The following is a 23948-nucleotide window of genomic DNA, read 5'->3' as shown; positions in this document are numbered from 1 at the left end:
CATTCAGATTTTTCTCTCTCTCTGTGCTACAAATATAATGTCAGGGCAATTAACTAATTTATTGTATACAAACTTTGAAGGTCATATAATTAACTGATATGCGAAGAGACATCTCAATCTTTTGTCTTTGCACACTGTGTCGGGAAATAGGAAAGAACTGTGCAAGACTTGCATTCTTTGAAAAGAATAGAGTATCTATTACCTGTGAATAAATAATATAACAAGGATATCTTTCCATATTTGAGTATTTATGTTGGTATATTTCTAAGCTACATGTACAGATGCAAACTGATACAAATATATATATATATATATGAATCTGTGATTATTGGATGCAAGTCCTGACCAATAGTGCCTGCAGTCAAGTCCCTCACACTCTCTATAGCCCGAAGATAGTCTAGTCAACAAAATGCCAGATAATAAGTAAAGTGCGCTACTCCAGGATACAACCAGTTACAAATATATATGTATTTTACCTGTGCCTTCTCTTCGTCTAAGGTGTCAATGTGTTTCCAGGTTGAATATTGGAACTTTGCTAAATGGAGCCTGGGTAGTCTGAACTGATCCAGTTAATTTAGCCTGTATTGATTTCCTGTCCTCTCTTTTTAGAGCTCATTCCTTGAGTTTTTAGATAGACTTCACTTTGTTTAAGTGAAAAGAAGGTCAGAACAATTTACTTACAGCAGTCATTCAAAGCTATAAAACATAAATGGTGAAATACGATAACTGTTGTTTCTAAATATATAACGTAAGACTATACGAACTGGTAACCTTTCCAGTATTATTCCGGGAAGATTTTGATTCATGCTGTCTTTCCTTCTTCCTTAAGTAATAGCGTATCATTTGCACTTTGTCTGAGACTAATATTGGAGTAAAATCAAAAGTCTGTGGGTCTCATTCACTAAATAGCATTAAAAAAACATGATTACTACAGAATATTATGTAAGTCTTATGGTAGATTGGAACACCCTATTCAGTAAATTAATTTACATGTATCAAAGTGCATTGTATTAAGAAGGAGGCAAAGGTTAATAATAAAAAAAAATTGTAGTGATTCAAAAGAACAAGCAGAAGTTAATAAATATTTTGAATTTTGCTGAAAGTGTTACAGTAGCAGAGCATTGTGTGCCAAAAGGTACTAATATAAAATATCAGGATTTAACCTCAAGCTCTGGGTCTGCAGACCAGCAAAAGGACTGAAGGTCATGGATCAGGGTTTTATTGTAATAGTAAAAGAGATTGTGACCTTTTTGTGCAAGACATTAATTTTAAATAATAATAATAATAATAATAATAATAATAATAATAATAATAATAATAATAATAATAAGGAACCGAGAATACAGCTTGGATAACAAATCCAACAGAAGTAAGAAAAATAAATAGAAATAAGTAATGACTTTGCAGCTGCTGTTATGTTGACTATAGCCTTAAATATCTAGTTTTTCACTTTCCACTTTTCACAAATAAAAATGCTTTAAATTACCATTATTTTTTAAGATACACATCCCTGTCATGCTTAGCATTTATGAGCCAAGTACCATACATTGTAAAATGAGCAAAAAGAGGCAACACATCAAATTTGAATATACTGCAATATGGTATATCACCTGTTATCTAGAATACCACAATTTATTTAATATGGCATTTAATTAAAGGAACAAAGCGACAGAACTCGAAGCTAGACTGGGTAGTTTTGTAAATGGTGAACTATTATATCCTACATGGTACTATATAAATCAGCATATAGAGTATTTCCCTCTATTTTATGATATGAATATTTCTGTTTTGCAGAAGATTTGACAAAGGTTAAGCATGTCATGGACATGTATGTTCAAACATAACAGCAATGAAAAGTGGAAAAACTCGATCTTTAAACTGCAATATAAAGTATACAGTGAACCAACATTTTAGCACATAAAATACATGAAGAACGGTGGTTAAATGCTTTAATGATAAAAATTAGATTTGTATATACTGTTAAAGTGTTTATTTATAATTATTCACAGTCATGTAATGACTTTTGTTTTGTCTTTTATTGAAGTGTAAATGTAAGTACCAACATATTTAAAAACAACAGATTTTCACATTTTATTCTGTTAATTACATAAACTAAACTATACTAAACTGAATAGATTAATTTTAAGAGTATGCATACAATAAGTGAATCAGTCACCCAAAAGCAGTTTCACTGCAGAACTTTAAATTAGACTCTATACAGAGCTAGGACTGTGGGTTTTTCCATAGTGAGCGGCAAGTAATAAATGTTCCCTCAGCACTGTCAGCTTCTGCAACTGAAGTGTCGAGTGCACTTAGTTTATTCTGTGGAAATAAAAACTAATAACCTCATAAATGAAAAGCAGTGAAGCATGCATTTCCATTAGAGAAATAGATCTATTTCCTCATTTCTGAGCAATATTGTAAACAGAAACCACAATAAATTGCAAAGAATGTAGTAATTTACCAATAAAGGTACTCATTTAAAGGGCAAATCTTGTACTGGTGAGGAAAAACAAAAAATATGCAGATAAACTGATAAGTGTTTTTACACATGGCAAGACAGAGTCATCAATTTTGTGAAAAAGGTCATTAAAAACATTCAAGCTTAATACAGAATATGAAGAGCCATGCCCAGTTAATAACATGTTCTAATAATATTTCAGTGCAATTCCAACCATATTAGATAAGAACACAAAGCAGAGATGGTCTGTTGTGTACGTAAACTAGACTTTTTCAGATTACAGATGATGAAATGAACAGATGATTAAGAGAGAGGAACACTAAGGTAAGCAAACAGCCCTAGAAGGAATTGAGAAACCCATTACATTACATTAAATAATCCATAAATTCACCTTAAGTCCTGATGCAGAGAGCAAGGGTAATAGTTGTGCAATTAACCAGATTACTTTGGAAGTCAATTTCAGTCAGCAAAGAGGATTTAATATAAAGCTGTACAGACCAACAGCAAACATGCTGTACAAATACAATTCCATACATTTTGCTGACCCCAATATGAATAGCAAGACTTACTCCTCAACCTAAATAATTAAATGACTGTAGGAAAGCCTGTTGAATTAAGATCCATTTAACCAGAGTAAGGCTGGGATTGAATAAAAAAATGGACCGGCCCGCTAATCGAAAACAACAGAACTGTACTCAATTGCGGCTTCATTTTTAGTAAGATGCCACTATCTTCTAAGCAGAAATGTAATCTCTGTGATGTACAGGTTTGTAGTTTGCTATTAGCAGGTGGGTCAAAGTTTTGATTAATCTGGCCCTAAATCTGTATTGTAATCCAATATGCTGGATTCTCCCTCTATGGGTTCCCCAATTATTTTTCTATTTTCTTTCCCCCGACTGATGTAGTACCTCTCGATTTCCTCCTAAAACTCATGAAACATCCACATCTACTGGTGGAACTTAGTTATCGATGTACGGCAATTATTTAAATTATCAAACCATTCAAACTCTCTTTAATCACAGTGTCCTTCTCTTTGGGGATCTATAATAAAACCAGGTATTAGGTAATGGTGAAAGTGATGGCAGTAGAGCATTTGGTAGAATATCCAATTATTCGTTAATCATTATGCCCTACGTTATGGATGGCAGTAGGCTTTCTTTGAATGTACTCATGGTGTTGTCTAATTAAGATAGAGAGTGAGCACTTTACACTAATTCAATTTTTTGTGGGTCATTTTGTTAAGATCTTTTCTTCAAATGCTACTGAACATGTTTCCAGTGCATTTCATTTAAGAAAAGGTTCACAGTGGCGTGTACGGAACATATGTCACGGACAATGAACATACCTTTGATTGTCTCTGAGAAATAAAGGACCTCAGATAATATACCATTATAAGACACTGAAAAGCAACTAGGGCTGGTTTTACTATTTAATTACAAATCCATTATCACAAAGAAATTGGCTGGGAGTTTGGCTATTTAATAGATGAATATAAAACTGGATGAAGCTGCATAAATCATATGTCAAATAGACAATGGATCTGATGTCTATTACAAGGAATGAATTGAAATTAAACTTGACAATATTAAGATTGGAAATTCTCCAGAGGGAAAAAGATATGGAGGAAAAATAGATACATTTTTTAGAGTGCAGCATATGCTACACAACACATGGCATGGTGCTTTATTAGGTTTTAAATAAGCCAACACTCAGACATTTCCCTGTGATTTTACTTAACAGCACATTCGGTGGCAGTAACCTTTGGGGAAATACATGGTAGAAAACTCAGCTTTAGAGAGCTCCACAGAGTAAATGAGAAAGTAAGTGGTGGAAATACTTCAATTAGCCAGCTCAAAAAACAGAGGACAGACACGGGTGCCAGCAATTGCAGAGTGGCCTTCAATTACCAAAAAGTAATTGAGTCCAGGAAATTATTACTTGCAATTGTGCTTTTACATTAGGATCACTAAAGAAAAGTACAGCCAGTGTCAGAATAACAGGTTCAGGAAATAACAGAGGCAGGCATCTGCTATTTAAAATGGGAATATTTGGTCGTGTTAGGACAAAGAAATGGGTATAGCTTGACAGAGGATGTAAGAAACAAACAGCACAGAAACAGTACTTTCAGCTTATATTGCTGCCTGTTATCTGGTAAATATGAACATAAATATTGTCCACCAAAGCCTGCACACAAAGTAAGGCTGCAGGATTTGCGAGGTCTATAGATGTAATTCACTGTCTAGGTTTGATGGTTCCTGTATACAAAATGTATAAATAAAAAAGTATAAAGCCAATAAATAAAAAACAGTTTAGACAGCAATTTGGGTTAGGATAGTATTTTGTTAAATATGGTCAGACGTCACTGACATGATCCCAAAAATACAGACTGAATGACAGGTAAAGACAAAGTGTTCTTAGGGCAAGGGACAGCAATGTATCTCTCTTTAACAAAGACAGGCATGGGTCTTAAATTAAATGAGACTCCAGGTCACAGTCTGGCTTCCACTGGAGTCTAATTCAGATGATGAAATACAGAGAACCTGATAACTACAAAACAATCTGTAAGAACATACAACAGTATTATGTCTCATTTAAGTTGAAGTATAATACTAAAATAAAGCAACTGTAGAAAGTAGTCCATTCTGTTTGTCTACCATCCCTCCTGTCTACTGGATAGTAACTTTAAAAAGAAAGGAATTGAAAGTTTAGATTAGTATGAATTCATTAGGTTGTTCATTTGTATTCAAAGTAGTGAAAAAGACTGATCTATACCTATTTAGATTAGAAACTTATTATTTTCTTCCATTCGCCAGTGAAAAGTGTTGCAGCAGAATTGTTAATTTTAAGTGAAAACTACTTACTCAACATGCTGTATTCATTACCTGCCACTTTTGCTTTTGGAAATGACCTTTTAAGAGACATATCATACTAAACTGGAATACAAAGCGTTTTCTTACAGATCCCTGAGCATTTGCGTTTTCTTGCATAGCTTGGTTTGCCAACTCTTTCATACAAAACGGAACACCCTCTAGTTTTAATGAAGTGTCCCTGCTGGATTTTAAATTGATACAGCTTCCATTAAATATGACATATGCATGTACAAACTGTACACCGGGGAGACATTTGGCTGCCTTTCCTCATTTTAAATGCATTTGTAATGTCTAATACATACCTAAAGTCAAAATGTATGGGAGTATGCAAATTTAAAAAAAGGTTAAAAAGAAAAAAAATAGAATGATAGTTCAAAAATGGAATGAAACAGGTAAATGTGGAAAGTTTCTTAAATGATTGGAAACAAAATAGCAAGAGAGGCATTTGCCTATGCACTGTGTGTGGATGGTAGCATGCTGGTTGTACGTGAAATGTAATGATATTGAAATAAAAGAAGGTTCTGCAGAAATGGAATTCAATCCTTTGCTCCTTTGCTGCTTTGAACAAAAATAGCAAAAGAAACACAATGTTATTCTGCATGTTTATTTTCAGATTAAGGTTATTGCTCATAGCCCTCAGTGTGCAAAATAAATTACTTTCTCTCCAATAATGTTAGCAGGAAGACTTTACAATGAAGTGTTTTTGCATTTTAAAAGCCCACATCAAAATGAGAAAAGGTTGGAGTCATCAGAAGCAGTATTGATTCCGAGTCCAGTAATACTTTATAACCTAGGACATATTCCTTATTTATTCAGAAAAACCCTGTCTCTGACAATAACATAGGAAAAGAAAAGAGGAAACCTAGGTGGAAAACATATGTATACACAAGTATTCTAACACTAACAGTGAAACAGAAATAATAATCTTATATTAATAAGATTATAATTATTAATAGCAAAAGACCTAATCATTTTACAAACTTAAAACTCAATACACTGGCAATTAGGAGGGTGGTAGTGGTCTGCATGTTTGTATGTTCGTTTTTCCCTCTCCTGTACTATAATTTCTCCTGTTAACTTTTGTATATTTTACTTTTTTTCTGCTAATTATATTGTTCTTTCCAGTGAGAGAGAAGTTGAGTTTATAGTTCAGATTTGAAGCGGCAAGGAAGCCTGACACAGCCCTTAGTTATATTTGTATACTTCCATGAGGTCAGTACTGCAACAGATACCAATACTACAGTTTGTACAGTCTGTGTGTATATCTGTATACAATAATATAAACTGTAGTCTGACACATGGCTTTAGCTGACTTTGCTTCATGCTAATAACTATAATATGAAGAGGTGAAAAAAGAAACTGACATGTATTTAGTGTATATGTTTTTAACATGCAAGATACTTAAGAGCTTGTCTCACCTACCTCCTGAAAGCTTAATCTTGTTCCAAGGGGGGGCGAGGGATGGGGCAGATTCTGGTTTATATTGACACCAGATGATAATGCAAGGCAAAATCCTTATAAACACTTTGCAAAGGCAATTACTAATCTCACTACTGGGTATAGTATGAATTGCTCAATCAGACAATGTGATGGAGATTGGTACATTCAATTACTCCTGATCATTTTCAAAGAGTATGCCTGCAGATCTTCCCCTGATGGCAGATGAAAACCAAACATAATTCTCTCTCACCTGGGAGCACTCCAATGTAATTTCACCACAAGGTTTCCTCTTGCTGAAGATATAACCTGAAGAGAAGGCACTTTTCACCTTGATGCTACCCAGCTCCAGAAGGCTGTAATTCGCCTTTAGTGCAGATCCTTCCACTTAAGTCATTTCCAAAGCACAATTTTACCTCATTCTGCTCAATTCAGATTACTAATTTTATTTCTTTGAAATGTACGAAATTCTCTCCTGTTATGGCAGTTAAAAATCTAATTTCTGAAGTTTCCCCAAATGTTCTTACCATTGCGTCATCTGTATATAAAAATAATCTTTGCTATCAGTGAATTATAAAATATGTGAGCTCAGTAACCCTAATAACATTCACAGTCTGTTATGAATGTGATATGTGCATATGAGTGGAACAATATCCCTGTGGGCAATATGTATCATTACAATTGACTTTATGCCAGCCCTGCTTCTCAAGGTATGGAAAACTAAACCTCTAAAATAAAGATCAGCCCTTTGGGTTTGAATTTGCCCTGTAGGAATGTAAGGAGGTTGGGATCAGAGTTATTTTTGCATAGGTAAACTACACTGGCATTAAAATACGATCCACCAGCTGTTTTATTGTAATGAGAAATACATGCTTAGCATATAACAGCTCCAGATGGAATGATGTGCCTTAATTGTGGGAAATGAATGGGAAAGCAATAGAATAATATCTGTTATATCAATCTATTTATATACATGCACTCAAACAGTGGCTATAGGAAGTATTAACCACCCTTGGCCAATCAATCTATATCAGGGATGGGGAACGTCAGGCCCCTGAGGCTGTTTGCTCCCGGCCCTAGACTCCATTTGAAAAATAATAATTTCTGTGACATATACTTAACACTAGAAGCGCCGAGCATATGTACTAAACATCTCTATTGCTTTTTAATTCCATAAACACGAAAATAAATAAGTTATAAACACATTTACCTAGAATAGCCAAAATCGGATTATTTTGACCGGTCATTTAAATACATAATAAATCAAATATAACCCATAATCCTGCCTGCCCTTTACAATAGAGTCAGTCTGGCGCTCCAGTGGTGATCTCTATCTGTCTACAGTCTTTCATGTGCTTGAGAAACACGCATTGTACAGCATTACAGGTGTTTTCTTACAGCTGTATTCAGATTGAGTGGATACAGTGATTACCTGAAAATAAACATGGATTGGAAACGGAGACTGAAGAGAGCTCGTTTCGGAAATGCCGTGTATATGAACTGATTCAGGGCATCAGTGATACTGGCAATGACAGATCACTCGTGGGTTTGTGCCAGTGCTGTGAAAACACTGCGAGTGAAACTCCACTGATCAATACATGATTGCTACGCACATAATACAGAGTGCAATAGCGCAGCACATCCACCAAAATAATGATTCATGGACATTATCAGTGGAGGAGCATTTATTGCGATGCTGTATATTCATGGAGTAAAAGTGTTCACCTGGAGAGGCTGTCAAAATGCAGCGTGAGGTACGAGCTCATGCAGGGAAAGTGCAGAAACGTGTCCTGTGTGGACTGTACGAGCTGTCAGGTATGCAGGCTAAACATATAGTACATAGTTTATTGAAATACAAAGCTACAGTGAATAAAAGCAGTTTACATGATGTTGAAAATGTTTACTTTAGTGTACAGTTATGTTTTGATAAATGCAATAGTTATTTTTGAACTATAAAATATTGCTTTTGAGCATTATTCCAATATTTACGTTTACACTTGTTTCATTCTCTTATTGTTTGACGTTTTTGAGCTTTTTTCTTATTGTAGGCTATATAGTTATTTATGTTTTGACTGCAGTGTGTGCGTTTAGAAAAAAGTGATTTGTTCTTGCATTAGAATGTAAGTTTCATCTGTATTCATGTTTAGATGTAGGTATATTAATTAAGGTTGTGGCCCGTGAATACATTTGTGAACACTCCATTGGCCCTTGCTAGGAAAAAGGTTCCCCATATCTATATCTTACAAGCATTATTATGCTATTTTGGTAATTGGTGCAAAGTGTGGTTGATCTGAGAGTTTTTAGAGTATAGTTAAAAAGACAAAAGGAGATTTTAATTAGAAGAAGTTAACCTTTTTACTGTTTCAAACCCATTATGGTTATGTTTATAACAACAAAGCTAACTAAACCAATTTAACATGTCTACAAACACTGCTTGCTATAGTTTTAATTTATAAAGTGTTTTCTGTAGTACTTTTGAACATACTGATTAAGTACCAAAACAGTATGTAGTTGAGGATGTTAAAGAGTTATTAAAAAAAAAAAAACAGGTGTAAGATTGTAGCCAGAAAGAAAGACAAAAAAAAAAACACAAAAAAGCTGTTCCAAATGGCCAGAAACAACCCCCTGAAGCCAACGTACAATTGTGGAGAAAACAGCCTTCATCTGTGCAGCCTAGTGGGTAAAAGGCTGTCAAACAGCGGCACAGCACAGTTCAGAACTGCGGGCAATTTTTACGGAGATACTTTTCGCTAGAGACTGGAGATTGTTTTACTTCAGTAAACTGCAAGAGAGTGCATGCCGCAGACATTTGATTAGAAGGCTTGGTAACAGGCAAACCTATTAATCATGCAGCTCTTAAAGTTTACCTCCACTTTTCCCTGCTCTCTGGTAATCAAAGAAAATCCTTTACAGCAAGAACAAAATGCATTTTGATTCATGTCTCCTCTATGGTTCGCTTTCCTTCACACCCTTCTATTGACACAAGACACTTAACTTGGAAATCACCATGAATAAAATATTGTGATTTTGATGTTGTCCTACTCATGTCTAAAGGATGCTTCATTAGCTGGGTTTTCTTCCAGTCAAGTTGCACTACAAACTAAAGATATTATGAAATGTTTTTGCTTACTCGTTTTAAACCCAGATTCTGTCTCACTAACTGCTTTCAATACATAACTCACAGAAAAACAGCATGCACATTTTTAGTACATAAGTTACTGAAGAGCATTAGGGCCACTTAAGGGAGAGAAAAAAAAAAGAAACTTTTGAGAAACAAAGTTGAAAGATCAGGTTCAAACACCAACAGCATGGACATGGTGTTATAAAGGGACTGGGTAAAACCCAACTAAAAAGACTTTGTAGAGCTGTATTGAACTGAAATGTAGGTATAAATGGGAATTATTCATGTCTAAATAACTGAAAAGTATGCCTTGGAATGCTAATAAGCCTTATTAATTGATGGACAAATGTACAAATAGTGTAAACTATTTTGGGTGTATGTTTCCAGTTCCAGAAATAACTCCCCAGCAATAATACTACTGTACCTTAAAAAGGACTACGATGATTTTGGGGAGTTGTCTTTTCAATATTAGAAAGCAACCCTTGGAAAGCTAACAACCCAATCTAAGACACAAACGTGAGGCACTAATTTGGTTGTCTATTCACAGTCCCACAAATGGCTCTCCAGCATGAAACTATTGTAGCACTATTGCATCTTAATGCCACTATTACTTTTACAAATCTCTACAAAAACACAATTACAAATTCTGTTCAGTTTAACAAACTGTAGAAAATGTGTATACATTATTATTATTATTATTATTATTATTATTATTATTATTATTATTATTATTATTATTATTATTGTTGTTGTTGTTGTTGTTATTAGTATTAAAGTTCATTATTAATATTATTTACATTATGTAATACAATATTTTCAATTAAAAAACAAGTTTCTGAAAGCCCAGATTAAGTATTTTTCTGTTTTGGACGTCTTTGTAAATCTTTCCACTGTTCCAGGGTTTTGGGTTTCAACCTGTCCCCTTATAACACCATATCCACACTGTTGGTGTTTGAACCTGAACTTTCAATGTTTTTCTCCAAAGTTTTTTTTTTTACTTTTTTTCTCAAAAGTTTATTTTGACTTTAAATGTCAAAACGTTTTACTTTTTTTCTGTCACAGATGGTGACAGCTGGGTTTCACTATTTATTATTTTTGTATTTATTTCCAATCTTTTACTTTCTTTTATATTATACATATGGTTTTATGTATTGAATGATTCACTTACACTTTGCTTCTTAATTGCTTTAATCACTTAATTGCTTTATTATTTTAATGTGTGTTTTATTCATTTATTACCAGGCCAATCACTTCCCTCCTTTGGGACATACCACGCACTTTTCATGGAACCTTCAACCACGCCCCGGCCCCCAGGGGTATAAAGGATGGTTGGCCCAGCAGAGAAGCAGGGCAGACCGGAGGCAGACAAGGAGACGAAAGGGCAGACCGGAGGCAGACAAGGAGACGAAAGGGCAGACCGGAGGCAGACAAGGAGACGAGAGCACAGAAGGGAACAACAAGGCTTGAGACGCACGACAGTAGCGCAATGGCGCAGTGGGAGGTGGTGGCTCTCTCTGGGAAGTATATGGGGCTGGGTAGCGCATGAGGCGAGGGCAGAGAGGAGAGGCGACAGAAGGGGATGGGTGACCAGGTGCCCCGCCCGGGGGCCGAGTGGATGGAAGATGAGAGAGCAAAGGTGGGTGTCTGCCCGCCCGCATGGTAGCTTACGCAGCACAGGCGGAAGATGGGGCAGCCCTAGGGCTCGGAAGTCACAGACTCCGGGGTCGCATTGCCTCTTCCCTTTGCGCCTGCAGACCTCCAGCCGAGAGAGCGCCACCTCCAGTGGGTGGCAAGGTTGCGCCATGGAGAGGACTGGAGTCAGGGCGAAGGCAGCAGAGCGTGGTGCATGGGACTGGGACGAGACGGGAGGTGTCGGTGTGTGGCGACAGTGACAAAGACGGCTTTCCCTGGCATTGCAGATGGCACCCCCGTGACCGGAAGATGGCAATTCCTGGTGCGGGTGGAGAATGGCCGGTCGTGGATGGTGAACCTGAAGTCAGAAGACAGTAATCCCTGACACTTGGTGGAAGAAGCCAGGGGGGTTGGAGTACAAGGAGAGAGTCGCCGCCTGTGCCTCCTGTAGTTTCTCCCTGCTGCCTCCCCTGAGAAATGTTTTGCACATTTTGGTTCCTGCCCCTTAGATCGCCGCACCAGGCGGAGGTGCTCGCCTGCAGTGGCAAGAGAGCCATCTGGCTGGGAGATAGTTGGACGGGATAACGAACGAGGTAAAGAGGTAATTGGCTTGCAGAGAGGAAATCCCACAGAGCACCGATATCAGGCTTACCTAGTGGTGGTAGTGCGTGGTGTTACTGTCTGTGGGGACAAACCCTGGGGTATTGTGCACGGTCACTTTGTATGATGGAGGGAATAGTTTTAGTTAGTATTTAAGGGATTTTAGTTAGAAGCGTTACATTTTCTTTTTCTCATTTGTTTAGATTAGGATAGGGTTTTTACAGTTATGGCCCGGGTCAGTAAGTTTTTAAACCAGTTTTAGTATTAGTAGCTGTTCCCCTATTTATTCTATTGTTAGTCTCTGTATGGATCTACCTGTGTTATTAATAAATATTATACATTGATTGTAACTGGTGTCCTGTTGGTGTGCCGAGATCCAAACGTCCTGTACAGGGAGGGTGTGGAACGAGTTCTGTCTCCGTAATCAAACAGAGGGGCGTAGTCAAATATTTAAAAATTAGGTGGTTTTCCCCATGTCAACGCACCAGTGGCATGGGACATTTCCTCAATAAATCTATATATAATTTTTCTCTTAAGTGGCCCTAATGCTCTTCCGTAATAAGCCACCTGCAAATGTCATATATTTTTTTATAATTTGTAAAATTAGTAATAACCATATGATGGATAAAGAAACCCTCTTAAAAGGACAAAAACGGCAGCGCAGGAGTTGTGTTGCAAATAGAAAAGAAGTCTTTATTGCAGGCCGGCCCAGAAGAATAACAGAGCGAACGCGAGGCAGTCTCATGCTCAAACAGCTTTCTTACAGTTCTCTTCGGGGTTTTGTATTTTATACAGTTGTGAACAAAAGATGCATAATGTCCAATCAGCAGAGGGCAGTGTCCCGGATGTGCACGTGGATAGGCTCAGCCCTCGCTACTCTACTTCATCTTCCTCCTTGACTGACTCTAATATACTAGGTTTATCTCATGATATGCAATCCACACTTGCATATTCCATAAGAGACGACATAATTTAACCCTTTTCTTAAACTTGGGGAATAATTTGTATGTATTAAGTTAATGCATAAGCAAAACAAGGAGGTAATGAAAATATCTATAACTTGAATAATCCTGGTATAGCAGCCACTGAATTCAATGTGAAGGGATGCCATTTAAAATTCTTGTTTAAGAGAGAAAAGGTATACTGCAACTCCTCTGGCTATGCTTAGAGGATGTTTTTTTTAATAGAATTCTGGATATATAGTTTAATATATCCTGCAACTTTATATTCTCTTTATTTGAAAAATGCCACCTGAGTGCTATATTTTGCTTCAAAGCCAACATAAAAACATGGGGAAAAAATCTTAATATAATTCAACACGGCATGATGTGTTATAGCTAAAGGCACATTGCACTCTTACAAAAAAAATATATATATTACAAAAAGGAAAATAATTTTCATTAAAACAAATTTCAAGCTTTAATGAAAAGTTATAGAAATGCAAGTATTTTAGGAATTGAATAGTATATTTAATTAAATAGATCAAAAGATATATACAAACATGCATAATTTTTTGTCCACCATTTCTAAATATTTAATTGGCTACTCAGATAAAACAAATATGGGACATTGGTTCCAAATCTTTAAACAGACAAATAAAGCATAACTGGAAACAAAAGTGCTCTGTATCTTGTGCATCAGGGTTTCAGTCTGAGGTGTTTGCATACCTAAATGCAGCCTGTGAAAATACTTGCTGGTCACACTGTTATGTGTATCTATTCATATTTTGGATGACGTGAAGACAAATATAACGCCAGCCCACCTCCTCAAATTGTAACGCTTCATTACACCGCTTGTTATCTGAAAGTTCAGAAAACACTATTGGCCCTGTGTAGTCCTCTCATTGTACCCTGCAGGATAATCCATACCTGAACCACTACTCACCCTCCTTCTTACCAGCCCACAGCACAGAAACAAGGGCTTTTAACCACACTGACTCCCATCTCTGTGATTTTTTAAATTCCTTTTTCAAAAGGCCTTCTGAGAGGTATACAAGGACAATTAAAAGGGCAGTTTTTCATTTGGAAAATGTAGGCAGTGCTCCAAGAAAAAAGGCTTACCCTGAGGTTGAAAAATGTAACACACAAAATGGTGCAGGAGACACAAGTGTCCATACAGGGAATGGAGACAGTGCTTGCTAATAAACCTGCCACGGGGTTTCTATGCTCTCTATAATAAAATCCATGAGGGCCACCATTAATGCACGTTATAAGTGAACTGGAGATTCTAAGTGTTTTGCAGAATGTATTAATTACTCTGTCTTCTCTAGTGGAACAAAGGATGTTGATCAGGTAATGAAGCCCAGGTCCACCCACAGCAACTACAGCTGCCTAAATGTCATGCTAAAATAGACACATGTTGTTAATTAAGGATCAATGAACCATTATGCGTGATCAGGAATGAACTGAAAAGAATCTGGTGGCATTGCAGAATAAAAAAATAAATAATTGCATTCATAAATAATAACATGATGTTGAAAGTAAATATTGTACGTAGACATGGAATTCAAGATAAATGTATTACTTTAAATTACAACCATACTTCAATTAATGTGTCGCATAACTTACATTCTCCTCATGCTTCTCTAAACATTGCTAAAATATTACTGGAACATACAGTACTGTGCAAAAGTTTTAGGCATGCTGTAAGAATGCTTTCAAAAACAGACATGTTAATAGATTATATTTATCAATTAACAAAATGCAAAGTGAGTGAACAGAAGAAAAATCTACATCAAATCCATATTTGGTGTGACCACCCTTTGCATTCAAAACAGCACTTTACAGCATTTTTTCACACCTGCCTAAAACTTTTGCACAGTACTGTATATAAACACATTGACTTAAAAATTGATTTAAGGGTGAAAATGGGTAAATGGACAAGGAACCAAGTCATGCATCCTAAAATAGATGTTAAAAGTGGACAACCTGGGATAAGAAATTTCAGGTTAGGGACTAAATCCTGAAGTGATGACATCTATTTCATAATAATTAAAAATGAACCATTGGAAAAAAGTTAGTAAGCCCCTATCCTGTCATATCCGTAAACTAAAGAGAATGGTTGCATCATATGGGTTAATTGTTTATAGATCAAAAACACAAATTAAATACAAGAAGCATAGTAAGCTTTCCCTTCTTTTACTCTCCTCCTTTGTCATTGTGTTGCACTAATGTACTAACTGCATTAGTGAAATGCAATTACAAGGAAGTAAAAAGCAGAATTTAGTCTATCATAAACTATTTAATTCTGAAAGATTCTGCCCAACTGAGGCAGAGTTACGTCACTTGCTGAATACAAAATACTGCCTTTTAACAATACATCTTTGCTTTTTAAACTGTACAGAATGACAAGAGAATAGATGTTGGGTTATTTTATGTGCTCCTTAAGTCTCAAGCTCAAAGGTAAAATTTCAACATGTGTTTCACACTTTTTGTTAATATTTTTTGGGATACCAAAGGATACCAAGGACTCCTGTAGGACTTTTCTCTGTATGAAAACTGTTCATATGTATAAACCAACAGCATCATCACACCCCAGAGCATGGACTGGGGGAACTGCATGAACTTGCAGGTGATGGCTCAAGAGTCTCCCTCTGACCAAACCCCACTTTTCTTCCCAAAGTTCCCTCTCTGTCCCATGTTAACCGGCCAGTCGAGTTGATGGCATTTCATCCTAACTCCCTTCTTTTTGTTGGAGGGTTGTTGTCTGCATTTGGTTGACAGTTCCCGCTCTATACACCAGACCAACCATCTTTTTGTTCGTCATGTTACATACATCTTGGGATAGGCCTTGTCTAAGCAATGCCTGTCTCACTAGATTGTTGCTGCCATTGCTTTGGCTTATGAGTCAGCTGGCCTCCAGGTGCTGACTAGTGGCTCATACCACACATCTTGTGGACTTTTCAGAGGCGCTCCGTTATCTGAGGTTTGTGCTGCGGCCAGCTGGTCTCTGCCCCACATGTTCATGCGTATCTACAGGTTGGATATGTCGAGCGCTGCACCATCCCTTACAGTACCTGCATTATCTTCTGCTATGCTGTCTGAGCAGGTGTGAGTTTTCTCCCTGCTCTTTCTGTCTGATGCTTGCTAGAGTTCCTTGGGCATGATGTCCGTGATTCCATTGTGTTCTCTTGTGAGTGTTTTTCTGCCAGTTAGTCCTCCCTCGCAAAGGCGTGGGTATAGAGTATACCATTCTCCCTTGTGGAATTGTTTGGAGAATTCTATTAGCCTATAGAGCTGAAGCAAAGGAGTCAGTTCTGGCTGTGCGCAGTGTACCTGGGCTGTATTAGGGGGCGGGCCAAGTGGGTCACTGCACACAGGGGCCTATTGGCAGCTTTGCTATTAGGCTTTTCATGTGTTTCTATGTCAAAGGTGATGACTGTCCCACACTCCTTGGGGAAATGAAGGTATCATCTGCAACCCAAAGTTCTGTAGTCTGGATCACATTTTTGGTAGTCCTGAACATCTGGACTACTGATTTCTCTGTCCCTGATATATATATATATATATATATATATATATATATATCCAGGATATTTAAATAATCACTGTAATTTGTTGTAATGTAGTGAACACAAAACTATTAAATGCACTGTTATAAATCTGAACACATTTTGCCACATTGTTGAGCAGATTGTTACTTCTGTGTTTTTATTTTAATTCTCAGCAGTAGGTTACTTCTCTGACAAGTCTGCTACTTCTGAAAAGCAGCATGCTGAATGGAGACTCAGCTTGTCACCTTGCAGTTCAGGTATGTTAAGACACAAATGCTCAAATAAGACACTGCTGTTATGCTGTTTATCCTTGTGGCAGTATGAAGTCTATATTATCTTTGTTTTTTGTTTTCATTTTTTATCTGTTTCGTTTTTGTTGTTGGTTGTATTGTTCATGCAAATTAAATTAATATATTTGTGATTACTGAATTAGTGTTTCTTGTTGTGTAAATCTCTATTTTCCTGAAACAAATGAAAACAGCATCTGCCTCTTCAACCTGCAACAGCAGGGAGAAGTCTATAATAGGCTATTCCATGCCGTGCTGACCTTGTATTTTTTCAGGTAGATATATAATTTTTTGTGGTCTTTGAGTGCCCTGTATAAAAGGCATAATGTTATCACACCTCCACCTCCATAACTTTAAATTGTTATTGTTTTTATTATTATCATCATCCAAATACATTTTCAACATAACTCTTTAAATTACTAAACAGAACTAGACCTAAAGGAAGGGAACATCACTCGTGTCCTGATTGTAAAAATATTTTCTGGGTAATAATTATGAAGGTTGAAGGTACTGACTCAAATGTTTACTGTGATTGTTTTAGTGAAAACTAATTTGAGGGTCTTGTTCATTTCAGGTTTGCTTTATGAATTAACAGAGCTTGAAGAAGCAAGGTCATATCTTATTTGGCTCTCAAAGTGGCAGAGTAACAAGAGAATTTATAAAGAGGGCATTTGTGTTCTCTGAGATAAGGGATTCCTTGCTAAGAATATAAATAAGCCAAGACTGCAAAAAGATAAAGGACAACAGTCCCAAAAGAAAAGTGAAACAGGAGGTGTAATGATACTGATTAATTAAAAAAGTGATCTCAGCAATCTTGGTTCTTCCCAACAGAAATTTATTTATTTATTTATTTATTTATTTATTGTACTGAACTCTTCAACTTCCTGTATACACTTTTTTGATAATAATGACTATTCTTGAATCAGTCCCTTCTATTATTTAATCAGATCGATAAATACATAAATAAACAGCAGGCTTTCTAGCTGTGATCTCAGTGGTGTAATTTTTGTTGACATATTTCACATTTGCTGTTCACTGAAGCATTGGCAGAATAAGTAGTGCTCGCTCTGTGAGTCAGTTCTCCACATAAAACAAAAGCTGAGTTTACAGAGACTAACTCTAAGGACTGTCCTTTTGCCATACAAAATAATTTACATGTGTCAAAGTTTCACTAGACATGGTGATAATTATCGATATATCTGCCTCCAGTTCTAGTAATTAGTAAAACAATAGCAGGCTTCTTCAAAATGGGGTAATGGAAACTATATATACAGTGCATATTGGAAGTATTCATTTCCCTTGGACATATTGTTGTTATAACCCGAAATGTTGATGCATTTCAATGGGATTTTCTCTTAAAAATCTTAAAAAAATCAATTAAAAAAATACTGAAAAGTCTTCATTAGAGAAGTATTCATCCCCTTTTCTATCAAAAAAAACTCTGCGACAAAGTTGCACAAGGCAAGGATTAGGGGAGGGCTATACAAATATTTCAAAGGCATTGGATATCCCTTGAAACACAGTCAAGTGGATAATTAAGTACTGAATACTGTGCAGCATCATGTTATGGGGGTAGTTTGCAGCTGCAGGGACTGGGAAGTTACATCAGGGTAAAATGGATGGAGCTAAATCAAGGCAAATCCTTGAAGAAAATGTGCTTAAGACCTTAAACAAGGACAGCGATTCACCTTTCAGCTGGACAATGACCCTAAGCACACAGCCAAAGCAAACACTGGAGTGGCTTAAAAACAAGAAAGTGAATGTCCTAGAGTGGCTCAGTCAAAGCCCAGACATAAATCTGATAGAGAATCTGTGGCAAAACCTGAAGCTTGCTGATCCCCATTCAACTTGACAGAGCTTGAACAATTTGACCAAGAAGGCAAATATTGAATAATCTAGATCAAATCTGTTAGAGTCTTACCCCAAAAGACTCACAGTTGTAATGGCTGCCAAAGATGGGTGTACAAGGTATTGACTCTGGGGGTGGACAATTGTTGCAGTTGTAAAAATTCTATATCTCTGGGGAGTTTGTTCCAGATTGTGACAAATGTCTAGGTGAAGAAGTGTCTCCTGTTTTCCATCTTGAATGCCTTGAAGCCCAATTTCCATTTGTGTCCCCGGGTGCATGTGTCCCTGCTGATCTGGAAAAGCTCCTCTGGATTGATGTGATCAATGTCTTTCATGATTATGAAGACTTGAATCAAGTCCCCACGTAGTCTCCTCTGTTCCAGGGTGAAAAGGTTCAGTTCCCTTTGTCTCTCAGTAGGACATTCCCTTCAGACCTGGAATGAGTCTGGTTGCTCTCCTCTGAACTGCCTCTAGAGCAACGATATCCTTCTTGAAATGTGGAGCCCAGAACTGTACACAGTATCCAGATGAGGTCTAACTAGTGCATTGTACAGTCTGAACATCACTGCCCTTGTTCTCAATTCTACACTTTTGACAATATACCCTAACATCCTGTTTGTCTTTTTTATTGCTTCCCCACATTGTTTGGATGGGGAAAGTGAGGAGTCCACGTAGACTCCTATAGTGAGGGAAAAAAGTATTTGATCCCCTGCAGATTTTGTATGTTTGCCCACTGACAAAGAAATGATCAGTCTATAATTTTAATGGTAGGTGTATTTTAACAGTGAGAGACAGAATAACAACAATTTTTTATTTAAAAAAGCATTTCAAAAAAGTTATAAATTGATTTGCATGTTAATGAAGGAAATAAGTATTTTTCTGGATTATTTTGTTGTTATTCTGTCTCTCACTGTTAAAATACACCTACCATTAAAATTATAGACTGATCATTTCTTTGTCAGTGGGCAAACGTACAAAATCAGCAGGGGATCAAATACTTTTTTCCCTCACTGTAGGTCTTTCTCATGCATTATTTCATCTAGTTCTATTCCTTCCATAGTGTAATTATAGTGGAAATTTTTGTTACCTGCATGTAACACCTTGCAATTGTCCACATTGAATTTCATCTGCCAGGTGTCAGCCCACAGCTGAAATCTGCTGAGCCACCTATTTTAGTATCATCTGCAAATTTGACAAGTTTGCTAACTATCCCAGAGACCAGATCATTAATATAGATTTGAAGAAGCACAGGCCCTAGTACTGATCCCTGTGGAACTCCACCCTCACTACAGTTAGAAGCGACTCCTCTAATCAACACCCTCTGTTTCCTATACATCAACCAGTTAATAATCCATCTACTTACATTACCCTGAATGCCTACAGCTTCCAATTTGAGGATCAGTGTGGAACCTTATCAAAAGCTTTTTGAAAATCTAAGAATATCATATCATATGCTTTCACGTGATCTACAGCTGCAGTTGCGTGTTCGAAAAATGGCTCAGTTTTGTCCCCTTTCTTGTGGATTGGTATGACATTTGCTGTCTTCCAGTCAGTTGGAACATCCCCTCTTCTAAGTGTGATTTTGAATATTTGGGTTAGTGGCCTATAAATAATTTCCCTAATTTATTTAAGTACTGTTGGAAATATACCATCTGGCCCAGGTGATTTGAGGTATGTTTCTTTCTATTTCCCTCTTTGCTTTCCTGATCTCTATGCAGCTCAACATATTCTTTGTATTTTGTTTCATCTCTATCCCTTTTGTATGCACTATACACTCACCTAAAGGATTATTAGGAACACCATACTAATACTGTGTTTGACCCCCTTTCGCCTTCAGAACTGCCTTAATTCTACGTGGCATTGATTCAACAAGGTGCTGAAAGCATTCTTTAGAACTGTTGGCCCATATTGATAGGATAGCATCTTGCAGTTGATGGAGATTTGTGGGATGCACATCCAGGGCACGAAGCTCCCGTTCCACCACATCCCAAAGATGCTCTATTGGGTTGAGATCTGGTGACTGTGGGGGCCAGTTTAGTACAGTGAACTCATTGTCATGTTCAAGAAACCAATTTGAAATGATTCGACCTTTGTGACATGGTGCATTATCCTGCTGGAAGTAGCCATCAGAGGATGGGTACATGGTGGTCATAAAGGGATGGACATGGTCAGAAACAATGCTCAGGTAGGCCGTGGCATTTAAACGATGCCCAATTGGCACTAAGGGGCCTAAAGTGTGCCAACAAAACATCTCCCACACCATTACACCACCACCACCAGCCTGCACAGTGGTAACAAGGCATGATGGATCCATGTTCTCATTCTGTTTACGCCAAATTCTGACTCTACCATCTGAATGTCTCTACAGAAATCGAGACTCATCAGACCAGGCAACATTTTTCCAGTCTTCAACTGTCCAATTTTGGTGAGCTTGTGCAAATTGTAGCCTCTTTTTCCTATTTGTAGTGGAGATGAGTGGTACCCGGTGGGGTCTTCTGCTGTTGTAGCCCATCCGCCTCAAGGTTGTACGTGTTGTTGCTTCACAAATGCTTTGCTGCATACCTCGGTTGTAACGAGTGGTTATTTCAGTCAAAGTTGCTCTTCTATCAGCTTGAATCAGTCGGCCCATTCTCCTCTGACCTCTAGCATCAACAAGGCATTTTCGCCCACAGGACTGCCGCATACTGGATGTTTTTCCCTTTTCACACCATTCTTTGTAAATCCTAGAAATGGTTGTGCGTGAAAATCCCAGTAACTGAGCAGATTGTGAAATACTCAGACCGGCCCGTCTGGCACCAACAACCATGCCACGCTCAAAATTGCTTAAATCACCTTTCTTTCCCATTCAGACATTCAGTTTGGAGTTCAGGAGATTGTCTTGACCAGGACCACACCCCTAAATGCATTGAAGCAACTGCCATGTGATTGGTTGGTTAGATAATTGCATTAATGAGAAATTGAACAGGTGGTCCTAATAATCCTTTAGGTGAGTGTACATCACTTTCTTTCTCTGGATATTTTTTTGCATACTTCTATTAAACCATTTTGGCCAATGTCTGTTGGTCCTCAATTTGCTAAGTTTTGGTACAAATTTATCCTGAGCCTCAAGTAGAATATTCTTAAACTATAAGCATCCATTTTCAACTGAATTTGTATCCATTGTGCTGCCTCATACCTTCAAGGTTTGATTTTCTAAAATTGTAGATCATTGTTTTAGATTTGGTCCTAAAAGCTAACCATATTGTGATCACAGGTTGCAATTGGTTCTCTAACTAGTGTCCCTCTGACTCTATCTTGGTCATTTGAAAATATCAAGTCAATGCATGCACTCTCCCTGGTTGGTTCCCTGACAAATTGAGTTAGAAAGCAGTCATTTACCATCTCAACCATTTCAATTTCTGCTTCCACGTCATTTTTGATATAAAGCGGCCATTAATTGTGCTATTAGCAGTCCTGCATGGGAGGGAAGGCCATCCTGACCAGCCTTGTGTCATTCAACGCAACGCAGGTGTGCGCTGTCCTAATTAGTTACAGATGAAGTATTTCTGGCCCTGGCCCTCTGTGCCAGCAGTCAGCACCAGCAGCCTTCAGTGCCCCCCTTCCGAAGGGCCCCATCTCCAAAGGGCAGGGACTCTACCTACGGGACTCCAGCGAGGAGAAGACTGCGAGGAGACTCCGCACAGCAACAGCAACAGCAAGAAGCCAAGATGATCTCTCCGATTCCTGTCCTGCTCTCTCCGTCTTCTCGGCGTGCACCTCCACACCATTGCTTCCCTCTAAACCTCATCTCTCTGCCTCTCCCCTCCTCCTCCCTCCCCTCTACTCCACTCTCTGGGGGCCTGTGAAACTGCCACTCAGCTTCCAACAAGGCCAATTTCATCTCCGCCTTCGCCTCCCAGCACTCCCTGGATTTCCTCGCTCTCACCGAGACATGGATCTCCCCGGACAACTCTACCACCCCTGCTGCCCTATCCTCTCTGTTTGTCCTGTCCCAGGCCTCCTGGTCTCCCCTTCTCTCCCCTTCTCTGTCCCCGCCCCTCTCTCCTCTATCATGACCCACAGCTTCAAATTCCACGCAGTGGAACTCACCTCCCCCTCTCACCTCTTCCTACTAGTTCTCTACCGTCCACCTGGTCCACTCACCTCCTTCCTGGATGAACTTGACTTTCTTCTCTCCTCCCTCCCCTCACTGTCCTCACCTACCATCCTCCTGGGAGACGTCAACATCCACCTCTCCAACCATTCCCACTGTGCCGGACTTCTTCCACTCCTTCACTCCTTTAACTTCTCTCTCCTCATCTCCCCCCACTCTATGGGCAGGCCGCCAGCTAGACCTCATCTTCTCTTGAGGCTGCTCCCCTTCGACACTCTCCGTGACACCCATGGACATCTCAGACCACCACTTAATCTCCTTCTCCCTTTCCCTCCCCTCCCTCCCCACTCCACCCACTCCCTCTGTCACCTTCCGCCATAATCTCCGCTCTGTCTCCCCCTCCACCCTTGCTTCCACTGCCCTCACTCTCTTACCTTCCATTGACTGTTTTTCCCATCTATCTGTCAACTGTGCTACCTCCTCTTTGTTCTCCTCCCTCACCTCCTCCCTTGACTCTCTCTGTCCTCTCACGTCTCGTACTGCCCATCCCTCCCCTCCTCAGCCTTGGATCTCTGCTGTTCTCCGATCAACCCGAACTAGTCTGCATGCCGCCGAATCCACTTTCAACAACCTCCACAAACTCTACTCCACCTTCTCCTCCCTCTTTGCCCCCCCCCTTCTCCTCGCTCATCTCTCACTGCTGATGATTTCGCCTCCTTCTCCTCCAAGATTGCAGACATCTGCAGGCTCTTCAACAGTCCCCCCTCCTCTCCCACCACACCCAAACCTTCCTCTCCTCCTACATCACAAACCTACAATGTGTGCCCTTGACCCTCTCCCTTCTCGCCTCCTCCAAGCGACTGCTCCTGATCTACTCCCGTTCATCTCCTCCCTCCTCAACTCCTCACTCCTCTCTGGCTGTTTCCCCTCTGCATTTAAACAAGCTGCTGTCATCCCACTCCTTAAGAAACCAACCCTTGACGCCACCTCTCCTCAGAACTACCGCCTTGTCTCCCTACTCCCCTTCCTCTCAAAGACTCTCGAGCGTGTTGTCCACCGTCAGCTCTCTGACTTTCTGTCCTAACATTCACTCCTTGATCCTCTGCA

Source organism: Amia ocellicauda, chromosome 10, assembly GCF_036373705.1.
Source record: "Amia ocellicauda isolate fAmiCal2 chromosome 10, fAmiCal2.hap1, whole genome shotgun sequence".
In the NCBI taxonomy this organism is placed as follows: Eukaryota; Metazoa; Chordata; class Actinopteri; order Amiiformes; family Amiidae; genus Amia; species Amia ocellicauda.
The sequence above is the reverse complement of the archived record's forward strand: the minus strand, read 5'-3'. Positions refer to the sequence as shown.